At 39.7% G+C, this 16,818-nt stretch overlaps 1 protein-coding gene across 42 annotated transcripts in view; it reads right to left on the bottom strand.

The window, feature by feature from the left end:
• The window catches only part of Nrxn3 (neurexin 3), a 1,555,288-nt gene that overhangs the window by 180,613 nt on the left and 1,357,857 nt on the right, over nt 1-16,818 (bottom strand). The gene's annotated exons all lie outside the window — the stretch shown is intronic.

The raw sequence follows: 16,818 nt of genomic DNA, 5'->3' as shown, positions 1-16,818 counted from the left end.
ATAGTAGTGGTGATGAGGTTATTTCCTGGAAAATGCCAGAAAACACTAAACCACAAATAATAATGCTATTAAAACTTTTCCTCTAGTAATTGGTTAAGACTAAGAATTGGAATTAGTATTTCACAATGTAACAAAATGAAAGTGACCTCGGGGATCCTGTACATTCAGCTTTTTTCAACTTCTTAGGGTGCCATTGCAGCACAGTAAAGTAGAGGAAGGATGGGGCAAGAGAGAAGAAAAGAATCCTCCTATATTTCTCTAGTTTTCTGACTTATTGGCAATACATTAGACATGCAAAAATAATAAAATTCAGCTGCAATTCTGATGTTCTACAAGAATGGGTCACAGTATTTGTTCACTAGCTTTTTTTATTCTCTATTTGTTCAAGAAGTAGAAGAAGAGATTGAAAAAGAAGCAAGTGAATATGGTTAAAGAAATATAGAATCCGTATTAACTAAGTTCTAGGAAAGATATCACTGAATTCTAGATTTAGTAATTCATTCTTTCAATACATAAATCAATATTTATTAAGCACCTACTGTACTGAAAGTCAATAAATTAAGACTTCTTGTGAGATGGGCATTGATTTCCACATAGTTTGATAGATTTCACTTGTTTTCCCAAAACATAGTTGTCTTCAACTTGCCATTTGTCTTTTAGTATGCAAATACATCATGTATTCAATTGAAAGAATGAACAAGTACCCAAAGTCTTGATCTTAGAAGACAGCAATACAGACCAGTCAACAAAAATGCCATCCTCATTCAGGGATGCAAAGATACAGAATGGACATCATTGTGTCCTTTGTGTCCTCACAGCATGGCACACAGCATCAGGTGATACCAACAATTCCCACCTGCTATTCCCTGGAAAAAAGTGATCCAAATGCCTACTCAAATGGTAACCAAGCATACTTAGGACTTCTTAAATCTCTGTTGGGATCACTGGTTCTGTCTTATTTTGTTTCATCTCTACATCTCCATACTTAACAAAGTACCTCACATTAAAACAAAATGATGAATGGAAACATGAACCTGACTATGGGTTCTTTTTTGGACCTTCTGTGCCCATAATCAGTAACGTTATGATCCAATTTATATTTTCTCCTCCATCCTCAAGGAATTTAGAAATGACAACGTGACTTTTCTATTTTCTCTTAGAGAACTGTCATTTATTTCTGAGGGTGTGTGTGTGTGTATGTGTTCATACCCTCATTCCTAAATAAGCAAGGCTATGATGGCTTGAGTCATAACCTGCTTAGCAGAATAAAAGGACTGGAGGAGGCAAGAAACCACGACTACAGACACCATTCCTCCTCTGCCCACCCACAAACGTGGGGTGTTTATTGCACCCCTGCTCTTCAACGAGAAACCACTACATAAATCCTGGATGCATGAAAGGGACGGCTGGTGATTCAATTTACCTCTGAGTCACTAATTAATCACGGATGGAGAACAGTTTTAGGGGGAGAAAGGAGACCTTTAAACTAGCATTCTGCTGCTTTTCAGCAACAGCAGCGGCAAAGCACAGTTTTGGCTCAGTGAGTTGGCTGATCAACAAGATATATTCTTCGGCAGATTTTCTGCAAGATCCATAATAGATCCAGGAAAAGAAAAGATTTAATCTCTGCCAGAATAAATATTTCGTCCTTATCTAAGGCACCACACATTTGCCATTGCAATACTGTTTCGGAGAGATCTTCTTAATCCTGTTAGCACACGGCCAAATTCATGGTAGACCCTCACCCAGATGTTTCATTTTGCTTCCTGCAGTGGTAAATGTGGCTGGACTAGACCTCAGATGTGGTCTCTTTATTTGCAGTAATAAGATTTCATTCCCACTACCTCCTTGTCATTTGTCATGGGACCACAGTGGCATTATAATTTGTGGCTAACTATTTTGTTTCAGTTCATTATAAGTCATGGAAGCCTTGTGGCAAATACCCATATAGTTGCCCAGGCCTGAATCCCTTGAGTTCAGCTGCCATAAAAATAAACTGTGGGGCTCATTGCAGCCACAGAAGAGATGATAGGAGGGATAAAAAGCATTTTTTTTAATTTATTTTTTTATTGGTTGTTCAAAACATTATAAAGCTCTTGACATATCATATTTCATACATTAAATTCAAGTTGGTTATGAACTCCCAATTTTACCCCAAATACAGATTGCAGAATCACATCGGTTACACATCCACATTTTTACATAATGCCCTATTAGTAACTGTTGTATTCTGCTACCTTTCCTATCCTCTACTATCCCCCCTCCCTCCCCTCCCATCTTCTCTCTCTACCCCATCCACTGTAATTCATTTCTCTCCTTGTTTTTATCCCAGGATTTGGTGTCAGCTCTTAATGACTTTGGGCAAGTTACTCAACTATTCTGAACCCAATTCTTGATAATACAGGATAGGGATGAAATACTAGCTTTCTGTATTCAGAGGGCTTTTTCAGAGATAAAATAAGATGATGAATATGATAGTACTTTACAAGTAACAAAACATTATGAAAATATTAGAAATGGATGAGCTCAGGAGAAGGGGCTCATTTGACCATCAGTAATGATCTGTGATTACTGAAGAAGTTGATCAGTTCAATAGGATAAACAGATTTTTTAGCTTAGCATGTGACTGATAATACCTCTGTCTCTTAACATTCTATGGTCTGTATGAAGATTTGAAAAAAGAATTCTATGGTCCGAGGCAGGTTATTTAACTTCTAATTTCTCTCCTATAAAAGGATACATCAAGAAAGAAGAAGGAAACTGCTCCCTTAAAAGCTTGTTGTGAGGGCTTGGGTTGTGGCTCAGTGTTACAGTGCTCACCTCACATGTGCGAAGCTCTGGGTTCGATTCTCAGCACCACATAAAAATAAATAAACAAAATAAAGCTGTTGTGTCCAACTGCAACTAAAAAATAAATACTAATAAAAAAAAAGAAAAACTTGTTGTGAGGTTTACAGAAGAGTCCATGTGTGTGAAGCACCTGCCACGTGGCTGTGTATGCTTCTGGAACTCAAGAAATGTCCATCTTCTTTCCTCTCATTAGTTAATTAAAGTATTGGCATGAACTGAGGTCTGGTTGGTTTGGCTGACACGGTCAACAAAATATATTGTGAAAATAAATGTCAGTTTTAGCAAACAGACCATCAAAAGGCTCTGTGTGGTGATGATTCCCTGTCAACTACAATTTGCTGGCTCTTCTCTTTCCACAGTCCTTGGTGCCTTTTATAAGCCTTTCTAAGATAAGCAAAGTGGAGCTGCAGAAACAGCTTGACTATAAATTTTAATAACTCCACACCCATCACCACTGAAGTTGCTACCAAGGCAATCACTTCAATCTATCTTCTTCCTTGATATTAAAAACAAAGACAAGTGGTAAATCAGAAGACATTACCTAAGGATCCTCAAGTACATTCAGGAAAGAAAGGGAAAGGGATAGAAAACAGCTTGTCTTTGGATAGCCAGCAAGTCCTACTGATGAGCCAACCTGCCTCCTTACATCATTACAGCTCCAGCTGATCCTTTCTGATCCTCCACCAGCCATATTACTGTTATTGCTGCAGAGGTGACCCAAGAGATACCACCAACACCAGGGTCAGACTTCAGGAACAGAAATGTACAGTGGCAAGATAAATCCCCAGGCATAAAGAACTCCCTCAAGTCTACCTCTTCATTTATTCCAGAGTGCCCCCAGGGAAGGCAGAAGGCACCATCTGCTATTTCAGAAAATTGCAGGTGACAGGAACAGAACGGAGATTTCAAATGTATGCCAGGGAGCTGTGCAGTGGAAGCACTTCTCCATATCATCATTGCTCGGCTTCCTACAGAATTTGTTAGTTCAGTGCTTGACAATAATACAAGGAAAACAACATGTAAATGTTGCCTCCTGGGGCCTGGGCTCTTCGAGGCCTTCCATACCCATTTCAAAGTCTGGTTCATTCTACACCAAGTAACCAGTGGTACTATCTGCACATTTGTCTAGTTCTGCCCATTATGGGGTCATGGTAAGAGCGACCTCTTGGGTTCCCTATGAAAGATAAGGCCAACAGACCAGTGTTGACTGACAGATTGTCATATTTTCAGCAAAGCATTTAATTGTTACTACGAGACCTTCCCAAGACTTCTCATTGCTGTGAACCCCTGTGCCCAGCAAATTCCTGGTCGGGGCTGACAGTCTGGGCCACTGTGTAAGGACGGCAAGAAACCAACTTGCACTTGACATGGAAGATCACTAGGACACAAAGTTAGATTGCTTTATGCCACTGAATGTGAAGGCTGTTTGCAACTATGGCATACCTTGGACTATTTGGATGCTCAGTGAATATTTTTAAATAGAATTTTATTCAATTTCTCACAATTACCCCTAGGGAATTTGTACACTAAGAGGCTTAAGATAAGCATCTGAGTCTGTCTGACTCTACAGCTTATGGATTTTCCACTGAGTTACGTTTCTGTCACACTTATTACACATAGTTGAGTTACAGTTACGTGCCGCTTAACAGGAGTATGTTCTTAGGTGATTTACTCCGTCTGCATTCAGCATAGTGTATTTACATTATCTCATACAGCTAGATGACACTTGGTGATATAATCTTATAGGACCTCGTATAGGCAGTCCATTGTTGAGTGAAATGTCATGCAGCACATGACTACATTTCTATAACAAGGTATATACATCATTATATATACCTTATGTCTTCCTAACCTGCCCGTCCTGTCTAACCAACCTAATTGTGGATCTTTGATTTTAGTATATGTGCTGCTGAAGCGAGCACTATTTGTGGATCTTTGAAATATAGCAGTCCTAACAGGTGCTCAATTAATGTTTGTTAAATTAATGACAAGTGAATAAATGGATAATGAATTTGAATGTGTGGTTGAGGATGAAAAAGAAATTATGAGAGTTTTTACCTCAAGAGTGTAAACAAGATTTGAATAGTATAGGATAAAATGAATAATTGGTGATACGTTCAGACTTTTTGCAATAAATCTTAGGCAAAGTATATTGTCTCATTATACTTTGCAAATGCAATCTGCAGAATGCAAAGCAATGAGATATAACTTACTTGATTCATCAGACAGTTTTGATTTGGGGAGGATTTTATTGAAGTCCTTTGAGATAAAATACTCCATAACTTGTAGAGCACAGCTTGGGTTCTTTTTGAGCCTATTAACTGTCTTTCAGTACAGATCATTAGTTTATTCTCTCAGTGCTACAATCTCCTTATTCTATATTCAGGACAATTATTAGTGAAAAAGTAATGAGTGCACACCTTGTGCGTGAGCTTCATGCACTACTAAAGGATCAAAGAAATGAAAGAAACCAGGTCTCTCCCTACATAAGTCTAAGACAGAGACACACTTCAGGATCCACATAGTTGTTAATATCCCAGCTATGAAGCTTAGAAATGGCTTGGACTGAACTTCCATCATCACCTCCTAACAATGGCCTGATCCCTTTCCCTTGAGAAGTTTAAGTGTAGCTGTGAAGGGAACATCATGGAAGAAGAAAGCATCCATTCTGGGCTCTAAAGATTTGGGGATTTAGAATCAAAAGACCTGGGCCCAGGTGAGGCTCCACATCTTTTGGTCCATGTGGTCTTGAGCAGATTCCTTAATTATCTGAGTCCCAAGCTGTCTGTATAGAAGTATGAAAAACAGTGCAAAGACAACAATGATCATAACATGCAGATGAAATGATACTTATTAAATGGGAAATGAATAAATGATACTTACTAAGAGAAATCAATGAAAAGAGCAAATTATGGAGTGCTCTACAAAGAGGGATGTAATGATGATATTAACGGTGAGGGCAGAAGTGGTGAGGCTGGGGGGAATGGCCAGTGTGAAACACCATTACTGCTGAGGGATGAGTCAGAGGCACTTACACATTCCCTCAGATACCATTCTATTTGGAATGACTTGCTCCCATTCAAGATCATCCACTCCAGAATCTGTACAGATTGTCCCTAGAAACCTCATGTTAAATGGCTTAGAAATTAATTTTGTTTTCCTAAATCTGTGCAGGCCTCGATGACCTCTGCACCCACCCTGCAAAGTTACAGTCACCTCTCCCCTTGGCTGCAGATGCACTTCACCTAGTGTTTCGCTGATGCCTGGATGCACGAGGTCAATCAATTAAAGCGGATTAGATCCACAGTCTGAAATACTAACAGAGGGCCAAGAGAGATAAGACTGATAAATAGCTTGAGACAGCTCCATCTCTAACACTAAGCAAATTTAAAACAGGGGAGAGAGCAAGTAGGGATGACAGCTCAGGACAGCAGGAACACTGACCTGAAGAGGAGGAAATCAAGGAAGGACAGGGCAGCTGATAGGAGTGACTAAGATGCAAGTCAAAGCTGCAGCTCTAATTGTCACCAGTCACAAACTGGCACCCTGAGTCATCATGTCCTTCAAATCACTCAACATCCACTTCTCATCCACAGACCTCGGTGTCACACTGGCTGATTTGGTAGTTAAGTTTGACGAAAAGGCAAAAATTAAAGCTCATTTCTGTAGGAGCCTCGGTGTTGTGCCAAGACCTGGAGCTGTCTCCTGGCAGAATTCAGGTGACAGCTGGGAGGGCAGTACTCACTGAAATGCAGCACAGACTAACAAATCCCCTAAATGCCTTGCTTCTGCACCCCCTCATCTCTACCACATCCATGAGGGACCACCCAATGGCCTTATTAGAGGCCTCTCACCTTGTGCTCACAGTAACAAAATAGGAAACACATTTCAAATCATCTGATGTTCTTCCATTTTACATCTCACGTTTTACCCCCATGCCTACAAAGTAAGGTTCTGGGACCAGAAGCATTAGCACAACCTGGGGATGTGCTAGTAATGCAGCTTCTTAGATCTAATATCAGACCCTCTGATCAGGAACACTGGGCTGGGGCCCAGTAACCTGTATTTGCATAAGCCCTCAAGGTAATTCACATGCTTGTGAAAATTTGGGACCTGCTTCCTTCCATTCTGTTGTGGTCCCATTAGGGCTCCAGTTTCAAGTGGGGGCTATTCTGCCCCAGGGACATTTGTCAGTCTCTGGAAGTATTTTTGGTTCAAAGAAATGTAGTCAGATACTACTTGCCCCTAGTAAATTCAGGCCTGGAATGCTGTTAAATAACCAACAATACACAACAGCAAATTATCTGACTCATAATATCAATAGTGCCACTATTTGCACTAAAGAGTACAAAACTTTGTTCACTCAACAAACACTCATAAAGCCTGTGTTGCAAGACAGAAACTGTTCTATCTAGATGTACACGTATGGTCTAATGCATTATCCAAGGAAACACTTCTTTGTAGTATATGTGTAGGTCCACAAAATGCAACGACACCCACAATACATGCATGCACACCAGTGTGCACACATGTGAATTTTGACATATTTGGTTCTACAATTCTGGTCTAGCTCTGGAGCACAAGGTGAGCCACAGGCAGATGCTGAAACTCTCTCTGGCTCTCCCCTCTTTGCTCTGATCAAATGTATGTTTTGTAAGTATAAGCTTTGTCATGCAAGTGTGCACAGTTAGAGAGGAGTAGGTTTAATATTTTATATGTCTTATACTTTTTTTCCTCTATGTGGTCTTGGTAACCATCTTCCCTACTAATTCACGGCTACTAGTATCTATGAAAGTCTGCTAGGACATTTCCCTTAGCACCATAACTTTTGCTGATAGTCCCAGTTCCGACTCTTCCTAGACCCTTTACTTGAAACTAGAAAATTTTTAGTCATTTTCCACAAGGATGCATAATCAATAGTTCTGAGTGGTCTGCATAGGAGAAATCCCCTCTTGTAGAAGCAGATATTCCAGGCCAAGGATGAGCAGTAGTTGCTCTGGGAAAGAGACCAGCAAATAGCCAGTAAACCCTGAAGACCTATTCTGTGGTTACAAAGAAACCTTTAGTGATTCTCCACAGGCTTTACTATTTACCTAACTTCCAAGTGACAGACTGTGCTAACATTATGGCCTCAGGGTGAATGGACCCTTGTGGATAATAAACATCAACCAGGAACCCTTGGTTTGATAAGTACAGCATTCTCAGCCACTTCCATAAATGAATTCCCTCTCTAAGCTCTATACCACTTTCTACTGAAACCAAAATTTACTATACACATTTCAGAATTGAGAGAATCTCTATTAGGGGTCATAAGAAAATACAGTGTAGATTGTAGCAGATTCTATGAGATGTTTGAGGAAGGAATATATATATATAATTGGAGAGGCAAATTGGCCTGGAGCAGAAAGCAAACTATTAGACAAATCTAATCATTTCCTGTTTTTGTAAATACAGTATTGTTGTAATATTGCTGCATTCACTCATTGACATATTGCCTTCAGTTGCTTTTGTACTATAAGAGTTAAGTAGTTGCAATAGAGATCATGTGGCCTACCAATCTAAGTTACTACCAATCTACAGTTACTCTGTGACTCTCTGAAAAAGCTTGCTGATCCCTGTTGTAGAACCTTGAATAATTTAAGGCTAGACATGATTAAATTTTTGACCAATAGTTCATGTTCAAGTGTTCAGAATAACTCAAATAGGAATGCAAGGGGTGGGGAGAGACTATACCACACCTGTTCTTCCACTATTACTGTGGCCTTAGATTGGCACACGTGGCCCCTTTTCTCATGTGTAGTTCTCAAGAAAAAATGAAGAATATACTGGGGATGAGCATCCTGAGGTTGAGAGGGACTGGCTAGGACAGCCAGGGCTATTTCAGCCCCCCCTCCCACCCAGAATCAATGTCCTGCAACCACTTCTGTCCATTGTGTTACGTTTCCCTTAGCATAGAAAACACAGGGTGCAGTGCTTTCTAGGGTCCCTCAATTGCAGGGCAAGTAGGTGCACACAGATGGATGGGATTCCATCTCACCAAGCAGCATTCCTATGCGATAGGAGACTGGCTCACGGTGAAGCCTAGGTTTTCATGATCACATGTTCATTATCTGTAGGCGATAAACAAACCTCTTCATGTGACTTGCTGAAAGGGTGTTGTCTCACTGGAATCAGGCAAATTGGTGATCAGTACATAGTGAATCTGCCTGATAACTCTCATGTGGCAAATGTGTCTCACTTCTAATAAGAGAAGACAAGATATATAAAAACTCATCCATTTGAGCATGAACCAGTCCATCTTGGAACACACTGAGGGTGGTCCAGATACTAAAAATCAACTCAACATAACACTGTATGAAGGCGGTCAGCTGTGGATGCAGAGAAACAAATTAGAGGCTTCTGGCAAAAGATGATGGTAGCTAGTAATAGTCTGGTAATGGAGGAGATGGAGCGAAGTTGTAAGTTATTAAAATTATAATGATATGACATTTCTTTCTGAAAACTTATCTTGTTCTATGAGAGTAAATCATGTACATCTTAGAGCTTGGGACTCTCCAAGTCAGCACTCATCACTCTGATGTTAGGGTTTCCGTTTATTATATTAGATGAAATGAGAGAAGAAATAGCATTGCAACCCAATGAATGTGTTAGTTTCTGGGGCACCAATGCATCTGAAAGACAGTTGAATCCCTTTGGTGATAAATGATGATTAACTGAGTCTCTTGTTTTACCTGCAAGGGGAATCTACTGTGTTAGCATCTGGGGATGAACATACTGAAATAGGGACTCATTTTTCCTCTCCTAGTTATTATAAACAAAATGGCTAGAAGACTCTAATATATCAGCAGTGTCTGTCTACATGCAGGGACCCTGGTGTGTGTGTGTTTTTGTCCTGGAGATAGTGTGGCAGTAAGGTATTTCCACCAGGTGATATTTTATGGTCCTCCTCTTTGTCAACTATCACCACTATAACATTCTCTCTTGAATTGGATCAGCATCTCTAATTCAAAAGGTTGGTTCTGACTTACTGCCAACCACGGCAATAAAAGCAACAGAGAGAAAAAAGTTAAATTTAAATGGCTACAGTAGGTTGGGAGGAGGCAAGCCTGCTGACCTCCATGACAGCATCAAAGTCTCTGCAGGGGAGAGTGATTTGGACACTGGAGCAGAAGTACAAAAAGGAAAGTGCTTTCCCCCAGCCATGATGGGATTAGCAAAGGTGACCCAAACCAAACACTTGAAAACATGTCACGGGGAGCTGACTCATACCTTTTGAAAAAAGTCCACTATGCCAGCACTGAGAATTATTTCACAGCTATGTGTTCTTTTGATAGAATAATCAGAGAACACATTTTCTAATTTTAATTTACTTGAATTCAGTCTGCCTACCCATTCTGTTTTAGCCAAATGGAGAGAATGTTCCTGGGACACCTATAATACGGTATACATTGTGAGCCCTCAGGGAGCTAGCTAGCCCCAGCATTTGATACATAATTATCCATGGAATCTATAATGAATCCATACAGGAGACAAAGAAACACTTCTATTACAGCATCTAGAGGATACATTCTCTTTTCTTTAAGGGTACACTACGATTTTATTCCTTAATATAAAGATGCTTAATGATCTCATTCAAATCTTTAAAGAAAATACTGCTACTCAAATGGAATTTCATATGTACGTGTGCCCATGTAAGCATGTGTGTGTATGTTTGCAGAAGACCTTAGAACTTCCTATATCCAAAGACTGAATCCTCTGACTCACTCCTTTTCATTTAGGTAAAGTGATGAAGGCTCAGAGAACCTAGATCATTCTCTGTCCATCAAAAGGCATCCATTGTCCAGCTCCAGTCTAGCCCTTGACAGCTCCAGGACAGTTACTGGAAGCCTGTGCTTTCCTTTCTATGCAACTGAAAGCCTGTCAGGAATATGAATCTATCACAGAGCAGACTTAGAAGAAACTCTGGATTCCAGAGTGAACCAAACATTAGGATGATCTAGAGGCAGCATAAGCTCTGCAGAATGAAACTGATCATTATAGAATTGATCCAGGAACAAAACAAAGACAGGACAGATTTCCTAGGTCTGGCCTACTCCAAAGCAGAGTGAAGTACTTTTCTTTATCTTGAAAGAAGATTTTTCTCTGCAGAGAGTCCATCTTGCCTTAGCCCATGTATACAGGTGTATAGAGATGGAAACAATTCTGTATGCATGATCTCTCAGAGTCATCTTAGATTAATCAAATCTGTCCTCCAGTTATTCCATAATCCCTCCAGTGTCCATTGAACAATGAAATCACTTGTTTGTGTTGGTTCATTTCAATGCAGTTTTTTGATGAAATCATTCCTTCCCCCAGCAGTGCCATGAGAATTATGAGGGAAAAATGCATTTTAATTTTTTAGATCTTCTTCCATATGGTATTACTAGATGTTCAGCTGTCACATGACACAATGGCAAGGGCACATTTGCATTTCTTTGCAAGCCACACTCCAATGCAGAGCAAAACATCTCTATCCATGATTTGATTTTGCTATGATTTTGTTTTAGGAGCATGCTTTTTAAAGTATGGACTATGACCACTTCTCAGAAGACCAGAGTTATTATTTCACATAGTCTATGGATCAGTCTTTGAGATAATTGCCAGCAGGCCTATGCTGCCTGAGGAGAACTTGCCCTGTGCAACTGGAAACAAGAAGCTTGGAGTTTATTACAACGCCCTCAACCTACCCTTTTTCTTTGTTTGGACTAAATTCAAACTGAAGTCCTAGAAGTATATATTGATACACTCCATTACCAGTTCATTGAATCATTTGATTCTCATTAAACATGACTTTAACCTTTGAAATACACAAGATATCAAGCTCTTGAAAAAGTCATTTTCATTGTCCTGCTTACTCCTTTATCTTTCAGCACAGTGATGGCTGGTCAGTGTAGAGCTCAATCTGTACCCTTGGGAAGGCCATCCCTCCATCACAGTCTTTTAGAGACACTGTATGTGGGCTACACTGCAGCACCAATTAATTTGCACTGGACTTGTTAAACTGAGAGTCTTTTAATAGTTGTGTTTTATACACTCCCAGATATTTTTATTTCTCTAAGTTAATGTTGCATAAGTGAGAGTCAATTCATAGGGACCACTGATTCATACTCTGTATATGGCACTGTGGTAGGAACATCACAAGCTAGATAAATTCATCAAGTATTGCTTAGTCCTTTAGGTGTAAACTATACTTTGGTGTGTTGCAAAGGTAATATCTTAGAAACTGAAAAACTTGATATAAATTTCTAGTTATTCACTTAGTGCAGGTTCTGGGGCATATCACAAATACTCTAGGCACAGTTTCCTCACCTGTAAGATAAGGAAAGATCACTGAGCTTGTTGGGTGAATCACTGAAAAAAATACTATTACAAAATAGATGGACACAAAATAAAAGTGTGAAATAAGCACGTAGTTTTCTAAAGTAAGATATAAAACATAAAGGACATTCCCATGTGAAATTAGCAAACTAATAACCACAGTCAGACCTTGATAAATTGCCCAAGTGACTAGAAGCATTCATTATGTATATTTCAGGTCAGAAAGTTCTACTTTATTTGGGAAGAATCAGGCAAAAGGATAAATAAAAAAAAAGTATGGTTATATGAATGCTCTGAACTGAATGGTTTTGTCCCCCCCCCATTCATGTGTTGAAGCCATAATTCCAAATGTGACAGTATTTGGACGTGGGGGTCTTCAGAGGTAATTAGGTCATGAGGGTGGAGCCCGCATGAATGAGATTAGTGTCATATAAGAAGGGACATTAGAGACATGCTCTCTCTTCACAATATAAAGATACAGCAAGAAGGTGATCATTTTCCAATTAGAAATAAACGCTGTTTAAGCCATCCCATTTATGGTATTCTGTTCCAGCAGACCAAGCTAACCAAACAACCGGAAGTATTTAGGTAGCTGCAGTTAAGGAGGTAAAGAGAAATGGGAGAAGGTTAAAACTATTGGAATGAAAAATTAAATTCAACTGATGGAAGGGGAAAATAGAAACTATTTGGCATAGAAAATTCTTACAATACCAACCAGCTGGTCTGCTTTCTAAAACCCCACTAATTTTGCCAAGACAGAAATATTTGAATGTTAAGGTAGACTCTCTGGGCTCAATATATACAAAAGCAAAGAAAGAATTTTTAAAGGTTTATGAACCTACTAAATCCTAGAGAATATTTTCCCTCTTGCTCCAAAAGCCTTCCCAACACCCCCTGAAAATGTTTCCTTGAAGATGGAATAATTGCATTTATGTAATTTAGAGCCTGCAGACTCAAAATAAACATAAACAGAATTCTTTATTTCCAAGCATATGTGCCACGTCCCTTTCTTTATGCTGTAGGCATCTCTCTTTCAGGGAAAGGAGAGCTTCAGCGATTCATGAAGGCAATGGTTTGGGATCCACTTACCCCTGACCCTGGCCAGGGGCTCAGAGGCCACCGGAAAAGACACCACCCAAATGGTGCCAGAGGACCTGTGTTTGAGCAGTTAGCAGCCATCTCACTGTAGCTAATTAGTCACATCAATGACAGGGAGTGTCTGTGAGTTCATTGAGGCAGGTGTGATGGTCAGAAGAAACTCAAAAGAGAGGAAAGGAAGTAGCAAGGATACAGATAAGGAGTTAAATTGAGTGTGACTAAGCCTGTCTAGCCTCATCTGAAAGAATGCAGAAATACACCTCTCCAAACCTCAGACATAGACGCATTGCTTGCCACTCTACTTTGTATTGACTCCAAGAAACTTTGCGCCATATACCTAGCAGCATGCATCTCAGAAGGCTAGCTAGGAGCACTGACACCTCGCCTAGTAGACAGCAGTTTGCATTTCTGGCTCCCTTGCCAGAAAATGACTGTTGGAGCCATGCCACCTCTGCTCACCAGACCACCAGGTCCACCCAGAGAATGCTCCAAAACAAGTGCTCAGGGCATCCACCACGGCTCAGAGATCTTAGCTATGAAGAGCAGATGAAGGACAAGGAGCCATGAGTCTTCCACAAAGAGGCAAAAGACACAAATGGAACCCAATCTGGAGGGCACAATTCTTGCATAAATAGTAAAAAATTATATTTGGTTTGATTTTTATTTGTTAATTTTTCTTCCAAGTACATGCTTATTACAAGCACTGTATAACATAGAACTTACAAATTCACAGTCTATAGACATCATCAGACATGCTGTACTTTATTTTCTTTTATAAGGGGGAGAAATATATATATATATATATAATTTTATGCTAAATAGTTTTTAATATTTAAAAAGCAGAGGGTCTCTTATGAATAGTTAGATGTTTCAGGTTCTTTTGAAAAATGGTAATATTTAGCAACATGAGACTAACAATTTTGTAGGACAAATCATCCAGAGCTGATCAGGACAGAAAAACACTAGTTCTGTTCACCGGAGCCCCTACCACAGCCTATTGCTAATGAGATGCACAAGCCGAGTGTTAGTTGCCATTAATTGAGTTTTCTCTATTCTCTCTCTTTTTTTAATAGTAGGGAAATGGAAATATGTTTGTCACAATATGAGGAGCAACCTCTCTGAACCACAATAAAAAATGGGACTAAAAAATGAGGAAAAGCACATTTTTTTCATGCTCAATTTCACTTTAGTAATGTATATCATCTGCTTGCATAGTTTCCTGAATTTTTAATGCCTAATATACTGTAATAATCATAGCCTTTGTTTTTTTATTTTTTTCTTTGGTGGGGCTGGGGATTGAACCCAGGGCCTGTGTATGCAAGGCAAGCACTCTACCAACTAAGCTATATCCCAGCCCAACCACAGGCTTTTGAGTAAGACAGGCTGGCTTGGAAATATAACTCCTTCAGTTCTCATGTGACCTTGAACATATTACAGACTCTCTGAACCAGAAGTTTCTTATCTACAATATAGGGAAAATAGTATCTACTAGGAAACTTTGTTATGAGGATAAGACAATCTGTGCAGGCACCCAGCACATAACAGAAAATGTTCAAGAAATTTTAGGTCCTTTTCCTGTTGAAGAGTTGGATCATAAAATCACACACACACACACACACACACACACACACACCTAAAGTGCCTGCCATGATGTAATGATCCAATCGCTATTTCAGAGAGATGGCTCGGTTCAAGGTTTTAAAGCGCCTTTCATGGACTGAGGCTAAACAACAAAATCTATCACCATTAGGGAGACTCATAAGAAGGACTACATTTAAATAAACTTCCCTCTGAACATCGAAGTGTGGTAGCTGTCTTCACTTTGACTCTGAGACCTTGCTATAGAAAATGTACACTTAGCCAATAAACAATAGGATTAATAGGTGCCAGTAAAAGTAATGATAACAAAACACACTAATTGAAAGCTGTGTGACAGCAGACCACTCAGCACAGAAAGGTATACATAAATTATATGCAAACACACTTTTAGTCCTAAGAGTTCATATATCTGTGTGGCTATAACCATCAAAGAAAATTTAATGAAGGCCACTGCTCTAGAACAACCATTTAATTTGGGGTTGAAACTGATATTGAAAAAAATTATTTTAGTTATATAAGAGACTGTCAAGTAAATAAAAAATGTTCATTGCAATATAAGAGCTAGAAAAATAAAATTGCTGCTCTACCACACTGAGGTTTAAGTGGGCCAATAAATCACAGCCCTCTCCATTCTGAATTTCAAGCCAATTTAGAAATAGACGCAGACTAAAGACCTAGCAAACTTTATTGCTTACGGAGCTGGATGGAGAATGGGTCTGGGACAAGCTGTGGACCTGGCCACAGACAAGTCTTCCTACTCCCATCTTTTTTCCCTTACCCATTGCTTCCTGCAAAGTGAAAACAGGCTTGAGTGCCTTGGCTCAGAGAGCATTACCCTAGGAACAGGACTCAAGGAAGAATGGTTTCTCCCCAGGCATGTGACCTCCATAGCCTATCTCCCCACCAACTAGCTAAGAAATTAGAGAAGAGTTGCAGGCAGTGCCACTTCAATAGTTTGCTTTCAGGAAACATCAGTTGTCCTATAGGTGGGGGAAACCATGACTTCTCTAATATACCAGAAACCCAAATAATCCTCTTCAGATAATCCTACTAACACAGATTGACTCAGAAGAGGACCTGGAGAGTCAACTCAACCCGGCATTTAAAGAGGATTTGTTCCTTGAAGCTGGGTCCACTTTAGGGAATACTGAAATGCTCACTTTAAGTCACTGGAGGTCCAGTAGATGGCTCTGACTAAATAGTTAAGTAACTCCTACTGTTGCTGCTGAAAAAGTCTTAGCAACATGCATCTTATGTCTTAGCATTTTGAACACAAGGATGTAAGACAAAATAGTAGAGAGAGGAATATTAAATATGACTTATAGGTAAAGGACAGTCCAGCCCTGATTGGGAAGACTTTAGCAGGCCTGTGGAACTTTCTTTACATCATGAACTTCCACTTCATTCCTGAAGGGTCTAGAAATCTGCTTTGCTATCATTTATGTCACTGCACCAGACAAGACTCCTTAGCACAGCCAACAATGCTGTCAACCCCAAATCCCAAGGGATGCATATAATCACCATATTTACTGTGATGGTCCAGGCAATAATGATACCAACTGCCTCTAATGAAACTAAAGTGTACATGTCATTTTGGAGATGCGACTCGTTCAGGCAGAGTTGCCTGTCAGCTGTCTCTGACCAAGCAGTACAACCTGCAATTTAGTTAACAAACTGAGACATCATAGCAATCAGTGTTCTTAACAGCCTTCTTTGATTCACTTGGGTTTTACTACCTGTCTTACATATCTTGAATCTCCAGTAAAGTGGCACTAGTGGGAGGAGGCCCCAACAGAGTTGAAAAGACATGGGGAAAAAAAAATAAAGAAAGCCAAGAGTTTGCTAAGTTCTAAAGTGAAATCTGTGCTAGACATAGAAAAGCCACAGAAGTTATTTCTTGGTGCCATAATTCTG

Source organism: Marmota marmota, unplaced genomic scaffold (assembly GCF_001458135.2).
Source record: "Marmota marmota marmota unplaced genomic scaffold, marMar, whole genome shotgun sequence".
Classification (NCBI taxonomy): domain Eukaryota; kingdom Metazoa; phylum Chordata; class Mammalia; order Rodentia; family Sciuridae; genus Marmota; species Marmota marmota.
Note: the sequence above shows the minus strand (reverse complement) of the source record. Positions and strands in the feature narration are given on the sequence as shown.